Below are 20,796 nucleotides of genomic sequence, written 5' to 3'. Positions count from 1 at the left end.
TCCTGTTCTTTGGCACATGTTAGCAGATCCAGGCATCTAGAACAAGATGTTACCTGTTGAGTGACAGCACCAAAGGCAGGCTTTGGCCTTCTACGTGGGCACTGGTACAACCACACCATGAAACTATCCTGAGCATCACTAAGTCTCAATGTCAGTCATTTATTTTCTTCTTTCAGTTTGTCCCCCAAATGCTTTCGCCATCTCTGCTTCTTATATGAATCTGATCAGACTTTTATGTCTCTGATTCCTGCTCAGCTGGTGAGCAGTTACTCTGTATCTTACTTGATTGTGTTTCCACACTATAATTCAGATTTTTTTTAATAAAAGTATCTTTTTTTTCAGAGATAACATTTAAATTCTACTCTCAGCAAATTTCAATTATTCAATACAGTGTTGTCAACTATAGTCAACATGTTTTGCATTAGGTCCTCAGACTTTATTCATCTTATAGCTGAAAGTTACGCTTTAAACCCGTCATTCACCTGCCTGATCTGAGACCCTGGTCCCTGGCCCTCTTTGCCTTGGTCCTGACCAAGAGTGACACATAGCAAAGGGTATTAGACTGCTGGAGGTGACCCAAATGCTATTTAAATAGGCTCTCTGTGCTATTTTTAAATGTTCACTGAAAAATGAAGTACTTGAGAATTCACAGAATTATTATGAATATCTAATTCTACCTCATCTCTCTTCTCAGGAAGATAAGTCTTAATATGCAGCTCTTCTAGTGAAGGAGATGAGGAATTGAGTCATTATTTTCAACTTCACAGTAATATTTCACTGACCTCTAAAAATACCTACTACTAAAATGGTATAGAAACTGACTCTTTACTGAATCAGTCTTTAACAGAAGAGAAGAGTAATATTGTACATTAGAAGAACAAGCTTTTCTTCAGGATAGGACCTTAAGTTTTAACAACCTAACCTGTTCAAGTTCAATGGGACACCGTGAGATGTATTTAGTTCCTGACCTTGTTGGGGTTATTGTTGAGGAGATTCACATTTCACCTGGTGATGTGGAGGGGACATGGAATTGATGACTTGTGAGGTCCATCTTTTAAATCTATATGTAAAATGAGATTTCATATTGGGTCACTCCAGTACATTAAAATTCATCTCATTTGTGTTGCCAGAGGGTGACCGTTTTCCTTGTGCAGTGCTTTGTCAATTCTCATTGCCTTTTGCTAATAATTCTGAATTTGAATCTCTATCCTCCTAGAGGGATTGAGAGCTTTATCCTTCTAGAGGTTGCAGAGCCAGTGGCTTTGTCTCCATTTGACCACGCACTGAACGGCAATGTCCTCTTGCCTCAGAGCCTGGGAAGAGCATGCTGGGAGGGATGAAGACTTAGAAATAGGGGGAAGGGAGAAGGGTCCACCTACAGATGCTGAGAAGGGAGTATAGTCAGTCTAGCGGAGAGACTGCTGTTTCAGAGGGTATGGAAATAAGCCACATATATGGGGAAGGGAGGAATGGAAGTAGGAAGAATGTGTTGTAGGGTAGGGAGCTCAAAGCAAAATAGTAGGGAAATTATGAGGGACAGGCAGAGAAAGACAGTGAAGACTGAGGTTTGACGTGATACTCAGAAGTCCAGGCAGGCAGCAAATATAAAAATTTTGCAGGCTTTACCTCCTACATCAAAGTTCAAAAGTAAGACTCTGGGCTCTGACTAGTCCCTGTGGCTGGGGAACAGAGAGTTGGGCAGGAAAGAGCAAGGCAGGACTGGGTATAAGAGACAATGGGCAACAAGTAGAACAGGAATCACCAGGGGCTGTGGGGAGGGGGAATAGGGGTACAGAGTTTCAGTTTAGGATGATGAATAAGTTCTGGAGGGGGAGTAGTGATGGTGGCACAGCGATATGAATGAATTTACAATGTGAATGTCCTATATACTTAAGTATAGTTAAATAGGGAAAATGGTAAATTTCATGTTATGTATATCTCACCACAGTAAAAAAGTATCTAAAGAAAAATAAACTAAAAGAAAAGAGACAATGGTAGCATCAGGTTTCCAATGCAGAAACTCAGGCACCAAGGACAAGGGAGAAGCCCAATTCTCACAACTGACACAAGAGGTAGAGACTAGCTCTCGGATATAAGCAGAAGGGCTTGTGCAAAAGGTCATAGCTGGACTGGAGGCACACTGACTTTATGCAGAGATTCAGAGTGTGTGCTGGAACATCTTGCTGCAGTTTAAGCCTCGGAAACGAGTGGGCCTGAAACTGGGCTTAAGTAGCATCAGTTATGGACAGAGAGGAAGCCTGGAGAGGCTGGATATTGGACGAGACTAATCCATGTTGGTTTGCTGTCATCTCGTTTTCCTCACCTAGCACTCATGTTGGAGATGACAGCAAGAAACATCAGCCCAGAGAAAAACCAGCCCCCGCTGAAGGAAATAATTTGACAATGAACAGAGTGGAAACAGGATATAGAGTTCCTAATATTTTAGGCCAACTCGCTAACTGGTAGACAATTCTTCCTTTTAAAGCAGTCCATGCCTTTTCACTAATGAATTCATGTCCCCATAGAGCCATAAAGGATGAAAATTTGGCCCAAATGTGTACTTAAATTGGATTGCCTTGTAAGAATGCTTTAAAAAAACAAAATGCAGCCACCTGCGACCTATTAAGACTGTTAATGTACACATTGACATAAATACCTGAAGGATTTCTACAACAGCTGGAACATGGCTCAAAGATCTTTTGTGTTTGCTTTTTAATGTACTTCCAAAGTGACTTCATAAAATTGCAACCACTACCACCAGTGGGACTGAGTTTTTGTTTAACTCCCTGAGTCCTCATCTTCCACCACTGTTGGTGCAAGTGATTATTAATAGTGCCTACTCTAAATGTTTTGAAGATAAAAATTAAACCTCAAATAAGTTACCAATTGAGAGAGAGGCTTAAAAGACTTAGGTAATCAAAAGCCACATGTCCCTGACCACAACACTCACAAAATGGCATTTTTCTAGCTCTTTCCTCGCCCACTCTGTAGAATCTTCATCCCCCTCAAATTCTTCCCATATGGGTCCTAGCAACGCCCAAATTCTTCCCATATGGCACCACCCAAGTGTTCAAACAACCTTCTGGGCCCTGAGGGGACCCCAGCTTTCTAGGTGCTGTGTCTGCCTCTGCCATGCCTGAGGTGAGAGCTTGGCCCCCACTGCCCACAGAGAGGCCAATTATTGCAGATGTCCACACCGAGGCTGATGGTGACCAAGGTAGAGGCGACCAATATCTGGGCCACTGCAACTTCCTGTGAAAGACCCAGGACTGTCCTCAGAACCACCCTTCTACTCCATACCAACCCCACTGCCCGTGAGCTTTGTTCAATCATTTGTCTGTTCTTTTCAGTCAATAAACATTTATTAAACATCTATTGTATGCTGAGCACTAAAATAGCTCATGGTGTACAGTTATGTGCAAAAGAGGCATCATGAAGCTTAGATTCCAGTGTGCAGACTGACAGTAAACAAACAAACAAATTAATAAATGGACAACTATCTACAGGAAGTGCTAAGAAAGAAATAGTCAAGGTGTTGTGACAAGTATCAAGAGCTGATGGAGTTGTCAGGAGGTGACCTCAGTCAGGAAATAGCATTTAACTTGAGAGTCAAAGAGTGAGAAGGAAACAACCTTTTGAGGGGCTAGGTAAAGACTTTTCCAGGCAAAGGGAATAGCAAAAGCCATAATGAAGAAAGAAGCATGGCACATCCGATAAAATAAGCTTGGAGTGAGTGCGTTTAAAACTGAATGAGGGAGAGCAGAATGGCGAGGGGCAGAATTGGAGCGGTAAAGAGTGGCCAGGCTATGCCTGGATTTGAGGGTTGCACCAGGGCTGTCATGAAAGAGCAGAGCAATGGGATCATTTTCTTTACATTTTGCAAAGATCATCCTGACTGCTGGTTGGGGAATTAGCGTCATTTAGCAATTTAATTAGCAATTAGAGGGGAACAACAGGGCAAGTAGGGAGAGTAGCCAGGAGATGATTTGCAGGTGAGAGATGGTGGTGGCTTGAAGGACAGTGATGCTGGAGATGGTTATAAATAAATGGAAGATGTATTTTGGAATAGGAAAGATTTGCTGGTAGATTCAGTATGGAGGTGCGGCAAAGGGGAAGACGAATCAAGATCAACTACCAAGTCTCTGGCTTGAGCCATGGGATGGATGTTGATGCATTTACTAAGATAAGGAAGATGAAGAGCAGACTTCAGAAAGGAAGTCAAAAGTCTGCAACACATTAAGTTTGATGTACTTATGAGTCACTGAAGTGGAGCACTAAATAGGTATTTGCATACACCCAGTTGTTTATTTAACAAATATTTTTGAGCCCTTAGTATGCATAGGAACTGTGCCAGATCCTAGGGGTAAAGCCATAAACGAAGCAGAGATGGTCTTGACCCTATGAAATTTATAAGCAAGTAGGACAGACACTGGACAAGTAACTAAGCATGATGTACGTATTGATGTAGAAATCAGGATGCTCTGGGAGGGAAGAAGAAAGGGGACTGACAGTCTGGGTGGCTAGTGAAGGCTTCCTAAGGAAGTGATATTTAAACTCGGCTCTGAAATATAAATGGAATTAGCTCAGTCAAGAGGTGGAGGGAGAGTCTTCAGCAGAACATGTGCAGAGCATGTGTAGAGGCCTGGAGGCAGGAGAAATCAGTCTTTCCAGGCAGGAGTCCTGTAGTACAATTCTTGCCCCAGAGATTCTCAGTCCTCGTGAGAATGGCCTGTAGTGGGCTGGTTCCACCAGTCCTCCAGACACGCTGGAGTGGCCATAGGGTCGCCACAGTTTACTCTCAAGCCAGGACTCTTGTTTCACTATGTTTAAAAGATCTAAGTTCATTCTTTCAGTCAGCAATTTCTTGAGTACCTAACTATGGATTGTGAAGCTCTAGATGAACTTCCTGCCTTTAAGAAAGAACTTGTCCCTTAGTAGAGGAGTAAACAGTGTTATATTAAAATTATGTATAAAGAACTATGGGGAGATTGAACAAGGAGGGACTGACTCTCCCTGGGGCCACACAGAGAGAGAAGGAGAAAAGAAAGAAATGGTAACAATGACACTGAGATGAGCACATGCAAAACATGTGCAAAGAAAGATTTATGTGCTTGGGAAAGGGCAAGCAATTTGGGAAAACAAACCATTCTTAGGAACTTGGTTTATACAATGAACATAAATAACTTCCTCTCTTGAATACATTATCTTCTTCCTTGGCGCTCAGAAGACTTCACTGCATTTAGCAATAGCTGTGATTTTATAACTGGCGAGTTTCTCCAAGGAGATAGGCTAGGATTGAAGGCTGAGGAAAAGATCCAGAGCCGGTGGTCATATGCGTCAAGGAGGGAGGAAGACCCCAGGAGCCAAGCTGAGGACCACAAAGCTTTAATCCGTCTTGCCACATTTCAGCTGCCTTCACGAGTAGTCAGGGAGTACATAGGACAGAGATCCTCTCCTTATCAGGAAAGATGTCACTCATTTACCAGTCCCTCTGTCCGTATCCCTACAGAAAGATGCCTGGCCCTTAGGTAGCTCTCCATATTGCCTACCCCTCACCCCCACTACCAATATTAGAGCATCTGCCATTTGGAAACTCTGAAGCACAGCCTTCCCCCATAACTGACTGGAAAAATCAATTTGCTTGTGGCCATTTCTTAATTAAAGTGGCATTGCATGTAAACAGGTTTAGAAATCTCAATAACTCAAACCTCTTAGAAAATGAAGACAAGAAGAGAGGGGAAAAAAGGGGGAGTGGGGAGAATCCTAGAAAGAGGAAATGAGTTTATGTGAGAAACTAGTTCCCAGTGAGCCCCTGTATTAATCACAGCTTTCAGATGTCAGCCTCAGAGACCACAGCTGGGCGATAATTAGGAACCAAGCAATCTTTCTGAAAGGATACAAAATGGAACATTATTAGCTGAAGTGTTTTTTTTACTTCTTTTTTTAACCCAAGAAATGTGCTGCAGTTTCTTAATAGCTTTGAAAAGCACGAACATTAAACATGAAGGCGGCGTGTCAGGAGCCGCAGAAAACTCAAGCATGGGCTTTCTCAGTCTTTCCTGGGAACGTAAAATTAAAACACTCCAGTGGTTGCCAGGGGTTGGGGGAAGAAGACAGAGGTGAACAGGTGGGGCACGGGGCAGTGAAACTATTCCATATGATACCATAATGGTGATACATGACATTGCCCATTTGTCAAGATCCACAGAACTGTACAGCAAAGAATGAACCCTAATGTAAACTATGGACATTAGTTAATAATGATGTCTTAATTTGGTCCGTCAACTGTATCAAATGTACCACACTAAGGCAAAATGTTGACCATAGGGGATACTGGAGGGAGGAAAGGAGGTACCCGGGAGCTCTCTGTGCTTTCCGTGCAATTTTACTGCAAACCAAAACTGCTCTAAGAAATAAAGTCTTTTAATTTAAAAAAAAATTAGAATACTCCAAAAGTTAATTGCTGAATTTGATCTCTTTTACTTCAGTCAGTATTCTAGGACGCTTATTGAATTTCTACTGTGTGCTATTTCCTATTTTAGGCACTCAGGATGCAACATTTAATGAGCCAAAATGCCTGCCTTCTTGGAGTTTTATTCTGGTTGGGAGACAGATAATAAATAAACTCATAAAAGCAAATAACGTCAGGCAGTAAATGCCATGGAGGAAAATGAATCAGCACAAAGCAACCGTAGGGGAGGCAGAAGCAGTGCTGTTTTAGATGAGGTGTTCTCTCAGAAGGGGACATTTGAGGGGACCCCTGAGGGAAGTGAGGGAGGATCCTTGGGGACCACTCAGAGAGGCGTCCTGGAGCACTAGCAAAAGAGGAGACAGCACAGGTGTGACAGAGGCCAGTGAGGCTAGGGTGTAGTGAGGAGGAGCTTAATAGACAAAAAGCCAAAGTGATGGCTAGGGGCCAGGTCATACAGAGCCTTGTAAGCCAATGTAAGTGCTTCAGATTTTACTCCAAGCATAAGAAAAAGCCATGGGAAGAGTAACCCAAATGTTCGTCAAGAGATGAATGGATAAACAAAACATGGTATGTACATTATGTACAAAATGTGGAATATTATTCACTCTTAAAAAGGAAGGAAATTCTGCCACATGCAACAACGTGGATGAACCTTGATGATATTACGCTAAGAGAAATAAGCCAGTCATGAAAAGACAAAAACAGTGTGATTCCATATATATGAGGTCCTTAGAGTAGACAAATTCATAGACGGAAAGTAGAAGGGTGGCTGCCAGAAGATGGGAAGAGGGGACAATGGGGAGTTGTTGTTCAATAGTTAGACAGTTTCAATTTTGCAAGATGAAAAGAGCTCTGGAGATTGGTTGCACAACAATGTAAATGTACTTAACACCACGGAACTACTCCAGCTAGGTCACGACTCCCATCTGGCTGACAGCAATCCTAGGATGCCATGACTTTTAGATGCATCTTGAGCTCAAAGATGTTAAAATGTAAAGAAAAAAGTGTATCTATATCAGTTTCTTATGGTTGCTGTAATAAATTGCCACAAACTTGGCTTAAAATAACACAAATTTATAGTCTTACAGTTCTGGAGCACAGAAGTCCAAATGATCTCATTGAGTTGACACCAAAGCCACATTCTTTCAGAGGCTCTAGGGAAGAATTTATTTCCTTGCCTTTTCCAGCTCAGAGCTGCAATTCTTGCATTCCTTGGCTTGCAGCCCCTTCCTCCAACTTCCAAGTCCCCAGCACAGCATCTTGCTTCAGTCACACATTACTTTCTGTCTCTGTAGTCAAATCTCCCTTTGCCTTCCTCTTATAAGGACACTTGTGATTACATTTAGGACTCACCTGAATATCCTGGACAATCTTCCCACATGAAGATCCTAAACTTAATCACATTTGCAAAGTCCTTTTTGCCATATAAGGTAACATTTACAGATTCCAAGGGTTAGGACCTGGATATCTTTGAGAGCCATTATTCAGCCTATTAGAATCTCAGACCTGATGAATTTAAAGCCATAGTCTGAATGAGATCATCAAGGAAGGGAATAAGGATAAAGAGGAGTCCAAGGACTCGCCCCAGTGCACAGCAACATTCAGAAACCAAGAAAAGGAAACGACCACCAGAGAAGGCTGAGCAGTAGCAGACTGTGAAATCTGAGACAAACTAGGCAATGATGTGTCCCTGTGGCTAGTTAAAGAAGGTTTTTCAAAAAGTAGGGAAATATCTATCACCTGCATCAAATGCTGCTGAATCAGATGAGGATGTGGAGTTGACTACTAGATTCAGTGCCTTTGATAAGAACAATTTAAGAGGACTGATGTGCACAATAGCCTGATTGGGGTGGGCTTAAGGGACAATGAGTGAAGAGGGAGCAGGGAGAACAAGCATATAAAACATATTATAATATGTATGAGTTCTTCTATAAAGAGAAATGGGGGAGAGAAGGTTAGTGTTTTGCCATGCCTGCATAATGGAAGGGAAGGGCAAGGAAACTGAGTGGGAGACACTGATTATAATTATGGGCTGTGGCTTCTAAACCCAGTAAGGCAGCAAGTTGAGGGCATGAAGGAGGTGATGGACAGCGGTAGAAGAGTCAATAAAGTAGAGGTTCTTGTTTATGAATAATCGTTAAAGTGGTGGTATCAGAAAAAGCACACTGATCAGTGTCAGAGTTATTGTGCCACAAATTAATTTTGGGTTTCTAATCACTGATGACAAAGAACTCAGCCTACGTTGACGTTTCATTGTGTTCAAATGATAAATGGAATACAAATCATAATTACAAAAGCTACACTCCATTTGATTTCCTTTTTTTTTCAACTTTATAGTGTTTAATTGTTTCATTTCCCCAGGAGAAATTACTAATAGCTCCTGGGATGATTATTATGAATTCTTTTAATGAAATCATTATCCCACCATTTGCCGATTTCACATAACTAATCTAATATAAAAACTGAAAGTTCATTCTGAAAGAATCTATAAGGCAAATTGTCTTTCACGTAAATGATTACATGACGATAAGTAACTAGATATACATTATTATCCTGGAGGTTTTGAGAAAGAGATAACAAGAATATCAATTATTTATTGAGACCCTATTTATGTCTGTCATTTTGCTAGGAAATTTCTAATCCATGCAACAGCATTACAAGATAGGTGTTATTATTCTCGTTTTACAAATGAAAAAGCAGAGACTCAAGCATGATACTAAGACCACATGGTTAAGAAGTGTCAGAACCTGGGAATTTGAACCCTAGTTACCGTGACTCCAAGATCCCCTCTCACTCTTCCACTCTCCTTTTAGATTTCTTCCATACACTCCCTGGTATCACCTGCTTGGTGAATTGTAGCATGACTCTCTGGTGGTTTAGCATTTTTGTTGTGGGAGGGCAGGTTAGTGGTTTCCTGGAGGCTGATAACCAAAGTAAAGAGTCTAGAGGTTGTGTTTGTTCATTTCTTCCATCATTCACTCATTTCATATAACTGCTTTTATTATAGGTTGAGCACAGAATAGAACTTTTCCACAAGTCTACCATATTGTACTGACTCTCCTCTAAATGATACACCTGTGATTTTTCAATAGCTGAAGAAAAGGGGCTACTCAGTTCTGCCATCTTATTTTCAAAACTTCAGCAAACATAGAATGACTAATACCACTTGTCTCTCAATCAACATCTCCTTTTACCAATTTACACTGAAAGATCATAGTGCTACCTGATAAATGGTCATATTTTTACAATGCAAAAGATATTTTCTAAAAATAAATGGACTATTAATGGTTCTCTTTCTCCTACACACACCCACAATGACACTGCAGAACTTGTTTTCCATTACCTTTCCCTTTAGTTTCAACTAACATCTTGCTGGTAATATGATTTCATGGTTTCTTTCTTTCCTCCTCTCACTTGATTTCCAGCATGACTACAGTCTAGTCATCTATTAAAAATGTGGTTGCCAAGTAATAGGTGTCCTGACTTCAGGTTGCTATTTCACTTGGCATAAATGCAATGTCTCTTTGATATTTAAATAAATTTTTTCATCAAAATGATATTTAAAAGTAAAATAAATTTAAAAGTACAAATTCATCTGTATTTTAAAAAATCAGAGTAACTTACACTGAATCAACTCTTCCTCTGATAACATCAATGAAAGCTGGACAAACACTAAAATGTAGCAATTTGAAGGCATTAGAGAGCAATCAAGGGAGAAAGGAGTTAGGGGATAAATATTCTGGAAAGGGAGAAAAGACAGTGAGACAAGCTGACATCCACTGTTGCTTTTCCTCTTGAGACGTTTTGCCATTAGTAAGCCGTGCAGGGTGAAAAGATTAGAAAGCAAACATAATGACACACAAAAGAAGTTAAAAAACCTAGCAAACTTTTGTTGATAACATGGTGCTGGGGAGACACAAATTGAAGATCATGTCCCAGCCAAGGATGAGAGGCAGTGGTAAACATTCTACACTTTGAGTTGAAACCATGAAGAACTGCTTGTTGAGAGTAAAGGCAAACCGGAAATAGACAGGCTCTCACAAAAATTGAAGTTCAACCTTGATTTCTCCCAATGCCCCATTGAATCAGGGTTATCTCCTAATCTAATTGCCTGCCCAAAGAAAAGTCAATATTTTATGGAAGAAGATAATATCATAAGAGCCTCTACAAGTTTTCATAGGTAATACCCACTATTCAATTGAAAATTACTGGGCCTGCTTAGAGACAGAACTAAATGACTAAAAATCAAGAACTAAAAAGAGAATAACAGAAATGGGTCCACAGGCAACCTAGATATTGGAGTTATCTGAAAGAGACCTCACGTTAACTGTAATCAATATTTTGGGGGAAACTGATGACAAGCTGCAAAATGGGAAACTGGAATCTTTAAATAAAGAATCCAATAGAAATTTTAGAATTGAAAAATACAGTATCTTAGATACTCAACTAAATAGATGGGTTTAATAGAAAATTAGAGCAAAAGAGAATTAGTGAACTGAAAGACAGGACAGTGAAGGAAAATTCAGATCAAACCATGGAGAGAAAAGAGGATGAAAAACGCAGTAAGACTGTAAAGGTATATAAAATATAGTGAAAAAAAAAGAGCTAACACTTATGATTGGGTTTACAGTTATAAAGGATAAAGAAATAAGAACAGGAGCAATATTTGAAGGGATAATGACTGAGAATTTCCAAAACCTGATAAAACATATCAACCCACATTCAAGAAGTTCTAAGAACCCCAAAAAGATTAAATTCAAAGAAAACCACCACAGGCACAACGTAGTCTAACTTCTGTAAACTAAAGACAAAAATAAAAGCAATTTAAGAGTAGCTGGAAGAAAAAGACTCTTTACTTTCAAAGTAATAATTATAAATTGATCGCATCTCAACAGAAATGACGGAAGCCAGAAGACAATGAGGTAGCATCTATAAAAGTGCCAAAATAAAATAACTGGCACTCAATATAGAATTCTATATTGAGTGAAAATAGTCTTCAACAATCGAGGGGAAATAAAAATATTTTCATACAGAGAAAAAGAGAATTAAGTACTGGCAAACTACACAATAATAAATATTAAAAATAATTCTTTGGGAAGTAGAAAAATTATTTTAAATGGAATCACAGAAATTCACAAAGATGGGAAGAGTACCAAAAAGGGTAAATATGTGAGTAAATATATTGACTATATAAAACAATAAAATAAAATAATAACAAAATAATATCTTCTGGAGTTTAAAATATATGCAGAATTAAAAGACATGACAACAACAGCACAAGAGGCAGTAGAAGGTAAATGGAGTTAAAATATTCTAAGTTCCCCGTACCGTCTGGGAGGTGCTAAAAAATACTAATTTTATTATAGAAAGTAATAAGTCTAGTGTGCATATTTTAACCTCTCCTTTAATCTATAACTAACAAGCTAATGGGGGAAATAAAATAATAAAAAATACTTGATTACTCCAAAAAAGATAAGATATGAGAAATAAAGAAATAGTGGGTTAATAAAAACAAATAATACAATGATAGAAGAAACTCAATGACTACAGCAGAATAAACATAGGAAAGACTACACAAAGGCATACTGTAATTAAGTTTCAGAACATCAATAATAAAAGAAAATCTTAAAAGCAGCAAGAAAAAGACACATTATGTAAAGAGGATCACATATAAGAATTACAGCCGAAGTTTTTTCAGAATCCACCCAAGTCAGTAGACCATGGAGCGAAGCCTCAAAAGGAAAAAAAAAAAAAACCTGTCTAACTAGAGTTCTGTACCCAGGAAAAATATCTTTCAAAAATTAAGGGAAAATAAAGACTTTTTAAACAAGCAAATGTTGAGAGAATTCATTGTCAGCAGATCTACACTGCAAAAAAGAGAAGCAGAAAGAAACGGTATTATTTGAAAATGTGGCTCTACCCTAAAGATGAAGAGTGTCAGAAATGATCAATGTGTGGGTAAAAGTAAAATGTATTTTTCACATGTTTAATCTATTTAAGAGATAATTGACTATTTTAGCAAAACTAAGAACAATGTATTGTGGGGTGTATAATATGTAGAAGCAAAATGTATCATAGAAATAACACAAAAGACAGGAAGGACAAGGACTCTGTTGTAAGATTTTTATACTATACATTAGGTAGTACAAAATTAGGTAGTACTCTATTATTTAAAGATAGGTAGTGATAATTTAGAAATGAATATTATAGGGGCTGCCCAGTGGCACAGAGGTTAAGTGCACACGTTCTGCTTCAGCGGCCTGGGGTTCGCCGGTTCGGGTCCCAGGTGTGGACATGGCACTGCTTGGCAAGCCATGCTGTGGTAGGAGTCCCACATATAGAGTGGAGAAAGATGGGCATGGATGTTAGCTCAGGACCATTCTTCCTCAGAAAAAAGAGGAGGATTGGCAGCAGTTAGCTCAGTGCTAATCTTCCTCAAAAAAAAGAAATGAATATTATAACCCCAAGAAGAACTGCTAAAATATATTAAAGAGGTACAGTTAATAAGACAATAGTGGAGATAACATGGAATCATAAAAAGCATTCATTCCGAAAGATAGTAGGAGAAGAGTAAAAGAAAACAAAGAAGCAATTGAAAAATAGAAATTAAATATCAAAATGGTAGATTTATACTCAACTACATCAAAAATTACATTAAATTTAAATTGTTTAAATGCTCTAATTAAAAGGCAGAGGTTAGATTGGACAAAAAAGCAAAGCCCAATTATATTAACATCAGATAAAGTTTATTTCAAAGAATACTATCAGAGATAAAATAGTATATTTCATAATGATCAACAAATTAAGAGGACATAATTATAAATGTGTATGCCTCTATAATAGAGCTTCAAAATATATAAGGAAATAGCCGATGGAACTTGAAAGAGAAATAAACATATCCACAATTATATTTGAAGATCTCAACTCATTTCTCTCACTAATTGGTAGAAAAAACTAAGATAGAAAATCTTTAAGAATATAGAAGATTAAACACTACCAGTCTAATTGGCATTTGTAGAGCTTCCACCCAACAGAGAATACATATTCTTTTCACGTGCACACGGAACAATCACTAAGACATTGAGCGCCATGAAGCAATCTCAATATATGTAAAATAGTCTAAATCATACAAATATGTTCTCTGCCCATAATGAATTAAAGTAGAAATCAGTAACAGAAAGATATCTGGAAGTTCTCCTAAAGAACTGAAGATTAAACCACACACTGGTGATAGATAAAATCATGCAGTCTTACAGTATTGGCCAGCGAATCTTTAATCTTTCCTTACAAATCAATGAATCAAGTTAGAAAATATGGAAGCAAACTACCTCTGAACACATATTCAGTTTTGCAGTTTATAATATCCGGAAGTATTGTGGAATTTGAGGTAGATGAGGAAAATACCAAAACAAAAGCACATTACCTGGAATGAGCATTATTTCCCAGAGCTAGACATAGGCCTTCTGCTGTCAGAGAAAGAGCATCTGTGTTCAGGAGGTATGTTGGTTCTGGGATATAAAGATTCTCTCCACCTTTAAGGCGCCCATCATCTTCTATCATTAAGTATTAAGTATTACATATAAATTGCTCTTGTCCTTTTCCAGGGTAAACTCTAGCCACATTGGTCTCCTAGCTGTTACTCAAATAAGCTACACATATTCTTGCCTACGGCCTTTGCGCAGGCTGTTCCCTCTGTCTAAAACACTTGTCTTCCCCCATAAATTTGTGTGGCTCATTCCCTTATCTGCCATCAGCTCCTTGCTCAAATGTTACCTTCTTGGAGAAACCTTCTCTGAGCCACGATCTGTCACCTTTCCTGATTAATTTTTCTACCTAGCATCTCCCAGCGAAGTTTTTCTATTTAGCCTTTATTTATTTTTCCACTCCTACTGACATAGAAGCTGTATGAGGGCTAAAGGTTGCCGAATTTTTTCACACTGTATCCCTAACACCTAGAATGATGCCCGGCACATGGTAGGCCAAGCTCCCTTTGCACGTTATTCCTGCCACCTAGAAGGCTCCTTCCTACTACTCAGGTTTCAGGTTAAATTCCTCCTCCTCAGAGCAGTCTTTCTTGACCACACTATTTAAAGTACCACCATTCCATCCTACTTATTCTTTCTCCCAATACCCTTTTAAGTTTTCTTCACATGCTTATACATATCTGCAATTATCTTACTATCCGCTTACTTCTTTATTGTCAATTTCTTGCTCTCATAATGTAGAGGACAGAGTCTTTCTCCACCTCCTTCAGGGCTAATTCCAGAACCTAAAACAGAAGACCACCAGCTGCAGAGTAGCTGCTCAATAAATATTAGATGAATAAATGAATGGACTTGAGTCCGTTGTGCTCATCATCACCTTTGCTGTAATGCTGTCACTAACAAATCTCTGAATCTTACTTTACGCCTTTTTGCCCCGAGTAATCTGACCCGTAGTTTCTATATAAAATATAACCTCGTACGGTAACCGGGTGTCTGACAATTTTGTAAAGCACTCCAGACTTAACATAAACAACAACAATACTAAGAAATCCTAATTCGAGAACTTTACCCAACTACCGTAGCGCTAATAAAGGTAAGTTCCTCCTGTTCACTCTCCTGTTGTTCCATCCAGTCATCCTACTTCTGTATCTTTTACCTTTCTGAATGGAATGTACTCAGCAGCAAAAGTGAAATCCTTTAATCTTCCATTTTGGGGCCCATGTTTGAAATGGATTAAAGAGTCAAACAAAATTAGTTTCCAAACCTTCAATTTTCCAGGCCCGCAGGCATTCTCCCTCCCACTCAGAAATGACGGTGGCCTTAAGCCATCTGTTACTTCCCATGAAATATTTCCCTCGGCTGTCACTGCTGATTGCTCTACTTCTTTTTTTATATAGGAGAAAAAGAAAGAAAGAAAGAGAAGGGAAAAAAAAAAATCTCCTGGCCACCCGCATGCACAGCTTTGTTTACTGGTCCTCTACTTTCCTTGGGAGACCCTGCCAAGAAGAAGCTCCATTTAGCTGACAACAACCATTTCTCATTAAACCCCCAATTTAAGCATGACCCAGAGTGGAAAATTGCAAAACAGGAAGCTTGCAAATTGCCTCAAAGCAATGTTATCAACATGGGAGTAAAAGACCCTTTAGACGCTGGCTCTTGGGATGAGACCTAGAATTCTATAGGAGGAATTTAGGGCTTTGTGGGCAGGGCTCCTGTGGGAACTGGCTCCTCTTTGTTGAGTTACATAGATCCTTGGAGATGCATGTGCCTAACTCTCCAGAACCCAAGTTCTTTGAATAGGTGGAACTGCTGCCTAAAGGTAGGATGACCACGTGTCCTTATTTGCCAGCAGGGACAGTCTCATATTATGCCTGTTGTCCCAGAGTAATTATTAAGAGTACCTCCTTTCTGTCTCCAGAGTATTGTTGTTTGAATAATCAATTATACTCATTCTAACTGAAGATCAATGGGGCTGATGAAGCCATAAAAGTCTCCTATTCTCATCTGTGGTGGATTGCAGACCTGTTTGGATGGCAAAGAGAAATCTTGCCAAGTTTCCACCATGTGCAACCAAGCACATCCACTGATTGACCTTTGGCTGGCTGGAACTTTGGACAGCCCGTTTCAGACAGTTTGAATCCAGGCTTCTCAGTTTTGGTGTCTCAAAAACTGAAAGCAACCGATCCCAGAGAAGCGTTTATAATTTGCCTTATGAGCCACCCAGAGGACTGAACTTAGACTCTCTCTTCTTTGGTTACTTTCTCCTCTTGGTTTATTATTGAACATTATGCTGTCCAATGTGGTGGCCACAAGCCATAGATGGCCATTCAGCACTTGAAATGGGCTAGTTCAAACTGAGATGGTTCTAAGTACAAAATGCACAGTAAAATTTGAAGACTTAGTACAAAAATGGTAAAATAAATCATTAATATTTTTATATTGATTACATACTAATATAGTTATATTTTAGATATCTTGAGTTAAATAAAATATATTTAAAATCTATTATTAAAATTAATTTCATCTGTTTCCTTTTCACTTTTTTAATGTAGCTACTAGAAAATTTAAAATTACCTGTGTGGCTCCATTATTTTTCTATTAGACAGCACTGATCTAGTCTTTTAATTTCTACCCAGGAGACCCACTGAACTGGAACTGAGCAAAAGATGCAGCTTTATTTCAGACTGCCATTTGGTAATCTGTGTTTCTTTTCCTTGTATCAGGTATTTACTAATGCCTCCAGACTTAAGACAGATAACAAATATTAATTATCTACCACAGGTAGAAACTGATTAAATGTCAGTGCAGTTCTTCTTCTCTAAAGCAATGGATTTAATCTCTCTGAAGCAATTATGATCTTTGCTGCATAAAGCACGCTTTTCCTATGTAATCAGTAAGGGAACACTGCTTACCGTGAATTCATCCTGTCAATCATACATTCATATTCCCTTACTTCAGCGGATATTACTAGCAGCATTTTAAGGTGATCCATCGTATCTGCACCTATATTTATATGAGTGGAAAGTGAAATACACATATGTTCTATAAGTAAAACTTGCTGAAATTATCAAGCTGGGTAAGCCGTGAGTGAAATACGATTTGTTGCCATGATTTAGGTGGGATTTAGTGAACTGGAGAGAGTAAATAAGGTGTAGCTTTTTTTCAGGAAGACAGTGATGAATTATAGGAGAAATGAGAAATGCCTTTAAGTATGTAACCAATAGATGTAGGACTCACATGAGGGTCAGATCAAGCAGGTTATTGTCAACCAGTTAAAGATTCTGGATTTTATTCTATTTGAAATAGAAAGCCAACTTATTAAGAAGAGTCAAACACTTAAAAATATCACTTTGGCTAATACACAGATAATGAAAAAACTATGCAACTGTGAAAGTGGGGAGGCTGTTTAGAGGCTGTCGCAATGGTCCAGGCGAAAATGATGGCAGCTTGGAATGCGCAGCATGTTACAAAAATTTAGGGGAAAAACATGAAAAGCAAAAAAATCTCATAATTGTAACACCCACACACAGTCATAGATAACGTTGAGTAATATTTCTTTCCAGTAAATTTTCTACATGTAGGTTTTGGCTTGGTTACATTTATAGTTTATGCATAATTTAGAATAGAGCTTTTCAAACTTAATATTGTAGGATTTTTTCATGTTATAAAGTGCTTTATAAATATAACCATTAACACCTGCATAATATTTTGTCAACAGCAGCCATTGGCTACATAACTATCTCCTACTGTTGGTCATTTTAGGTTGCATAATACACTATATTATTTTAAATTACATTAAGTTTTTATTAATGTATTTTGAAGGTTGAATGCCAAGTGTAAATACTAGGCTAGAGGTTATCAACATTTTAGGTATTTAAGTATGTTGCCAAATAGCTTTAAATTCAGAGGATATTTTTAAAGACAAGCATTTTTATTACTTTCAAATTCAGACAATAGTAAGACTAGCTTTAAAAGTATTTTCAAATCAAATGCTCCTTGGGGACCTTCTTTATTAAACAAATGATTTTTTCTTTTTTTGAGGAAGGTTAGCCCTCAGCTAACATCTGCCACCAATCCTCCTCCTTTTACTGAGGAAGACTGGCCCTGAGCTACCATCCGTGCCCATCTTCCTCTATTTTATGTGTGGGATGCCTGCCACAGCATGGCTGGATAAGCAGTGCGTAGGTCTGTACCCAGGATCTGAACTGGCAAACCCTGGGCCTCTGAAGCAGAGCTTGCAAACCCAACCTCTATGCCACTGGGCCGGCCCCAATAAATGATTTTTTTAACATACGAATTATTTTATTCATTTAACTATTACCTAGTAAACATCCATTCTGTACCAGGAACACTCTAGATGTGGAATACAAAGAGAAATAGATTCTCTTATTTCCCTCAGATAGACACATAATTTAATAATTCCAAAGGAGTAGAGGATACTTGAAAATTATTTTTTACAAAAATATTAAAATATTTACTTGAATTCATACTTACATTTTAAATTAGTAAATTATTTCTATGTAAGTAATCATTAGGTAAATTTTAGCTACTGATAGAATTATTAAATATTACAAGTTAGTAAAATCAGAATTAATATATTTTACTTTTGCTATAGATGAAAGTGCATACGTTTGTAGTTTAAGATGTGGCTAGTGTCAATTTAATGAGACTTCTAGATGGAAAATTCAGCTTCTATGGACTCTGCATATCCACAATCTGGATTAAGAAGCACTAGCCGCTTGACCGATGTTGTAGGACACTAATCGACATCGGATTGGACGCACTAGATTCAAACCCCAAGAACTAAAATCTTAACACCGAGAGGAAGAAGGCTTTTCCTTTTACCTCTTACACTTTCCTCTTCTTTTCTTCATTTCTTTCACTTTAATTCTTCTAAAGAAAAAAGAGAAATTGTTAGTAGACACTAAACAATTCAGAAAACCAAGTGTCTTGTTTGTCTGCTGTAATTTACATCTTGAATTTAGTTAAGATCTAACTGACAAAGGATTATAATCCAAAAGCTTGCAAATATATTTTTGGGGTGGTGAAGAGACTACTCACACCCAACACCCATCTAGCTTCCAGAGAAGTAAGGCGAGTGAGGCTTTGTCATGTAAACTGGAGTAGGTAAGTGGGTAAATGCTTTCCAATGGTTTTTTCTTCTTATTATTATAAGGCGTAAGATTAAAATTTTGCTAGAAAGAAGAATATGAATTTGAGATACAGACCAGATAAGGGCTTTCAGAAAGAAATGAATCTTTTCAATGGACAGTATGTTGACATTATGCAACAGAGACTTATCCGACCCAAACTGTCAATAATGCATTGGTTGCCATATTATAGGAGAGGTTGCATCAAAGTCTGTGAGGCAGGCCCTCTCCATTCTCTGCTGCGTTTCCACCAGGAAGAGAATTCAACCTTCACTCACTTATTCATTTAATAAATATTGAATTCATTTTAGACACTAGATATGTTGGTGAACAAAACAGACAAAGGTAAAAATAACAAACACAATAAAGTAATATGTATAGGATATTAGAAGTTGATAAATGCTACAGGAAATCAGAGGAGAGTAGGTCAGGTGGTCTGGGAAAGCTGTGTCAGGGAATGGGAGGGGTTGCGATGCTCATCAGGTTGAACAGAACGGGCCTCATTGCGAAGCTACCGTCTGAGCAGAGACCTGAAGGCGGTGAAGGAGGTAGCCGTTTGGATGGATATCTGAGGGAAGAGCAGTCCAGACAGAGGGAGGAGGCAGTGCAGAGGATGTGAGGCAGCATTGTGCCTGCTGGGTCAAGGAATTGCGAGGAGTTCTGTGTAACTGAAGCAGCAAGAGCAAGGAGGGAAAAGCAGTAGGAGCTGAGGTCAGAAGCTAATATACAGACCAGATCACACAGGGCCTTTAGGCCAATGTAAGAATGTCGGATTTTGTTCTGAGTAAAATGAAGAGTCTTTGCAGGGTTTTGAGCAGAGGAGTGGCAGGATCTGATTCACATTTAATAAGGGTCAGTCTAGCTTCTGGGCTGCTAACAAATGGTAGGTTGCAAGGGGAGAAGCAGGGAGATCAAAGAGGAATTTGCTGCAGTGATCTGGGCAGGAGATAAAGGTGGCATTGACTTGCGTGGTAGCAGCACTGTTGTAAGAGGTAGTTGGATCCCTTCCTCTGCCCCATCCTACCCTGGGTCCCATAAACGCTGAGAAATGAGTTCACTCCTCCACTCAGAGAGTCAGCAGAAACAGGAGGAAGGAGAAAAGCCTTGATATTCCTTGTGCAATGGGGGCTGTGAAATTGGCAAGATAAGAATGGACTTGAGGGTTGATCATCTTTGTAGGGTTGAGTAGCATGTCCAGGGAAATAGAGACAGTAAGGATACTAAGAAAGAAAAGGGATAAAAAGAAGACTTCAGGAAGATAGGACTGGGATCTAGGAAAGGAAAGAGGAAGAACCCACGCTAGAAATCCCTAAAAATCTAGGCCCCGTTGTTGGGTTAAGATTTGGTCCTCTTACCACTGCACCCCCAGCTCGTTTCCAGTCAGGAAACCACATCCCCCTTCTGTCGGTTGTCACACTGTGCCAGCTGTGTGTTGCTGTAACACTGAAAGCTATGCCATCAGTATTTCAAATACCAGCCTGGTCACCCACGGTGGACAGGTTTTGGTGGAGCTTCCAGGGTAAGACAGACTAGATGAATGACCTGACCACTCACTTCCAAGAAAACTGGCCATGAAAACCCTGTGAATAGCAGTGGAACGTTGTTTGATACAGTGCCGGAAGGTGAGAGGATGGCACAGAAAGTCTGAGCAGGGTTCCACTCTGCTGTGTACAGGTTCACTAGGAGTTGG

The 20,796-nt window shown here is 39.0% G+C and overlaps 1 long non-coding RNA gene across 2 annotated transcripts in view; it reads right to left on the bottom strand.

Annotated features, from left to right (window-relative positions):
• Window positions 1-20,796, bottom strand: part of LOC138918519 (uncharacterized) — a 71,971-nt gene that overhangs the window by 10,246 nt on the left and 40,929 nt on the right. For both annotated transcript variants that reach the window (XR_011427970.1, XR_011427971.1), the window contains exon 3: window positions 18,802-18,849. This is a non-coding gene — a long non-coding RNA (uncharacterized lncRNA). The remainder of the gene's footprint in view (window positions 1-18,801; window positions 18,850-20,796) is intronic.

This window comes from Equus caballus, chromosome 17, assembly GCF_041296265.1.
Source record: "Equus caballus isolate H_3958 breed thoroughbred chromosome 17, TB-T2T, whole genome shotgun sequence".
Classification (NCBI taxonomy): Eukaryota; Metazoa; Chordata; class Mammalia; order Perissodactyla; family Equidae; genus Equus; species Equus caballus.
This window is presented reverse-complemented; position numbering and strand designations above follow the sequence as displayed.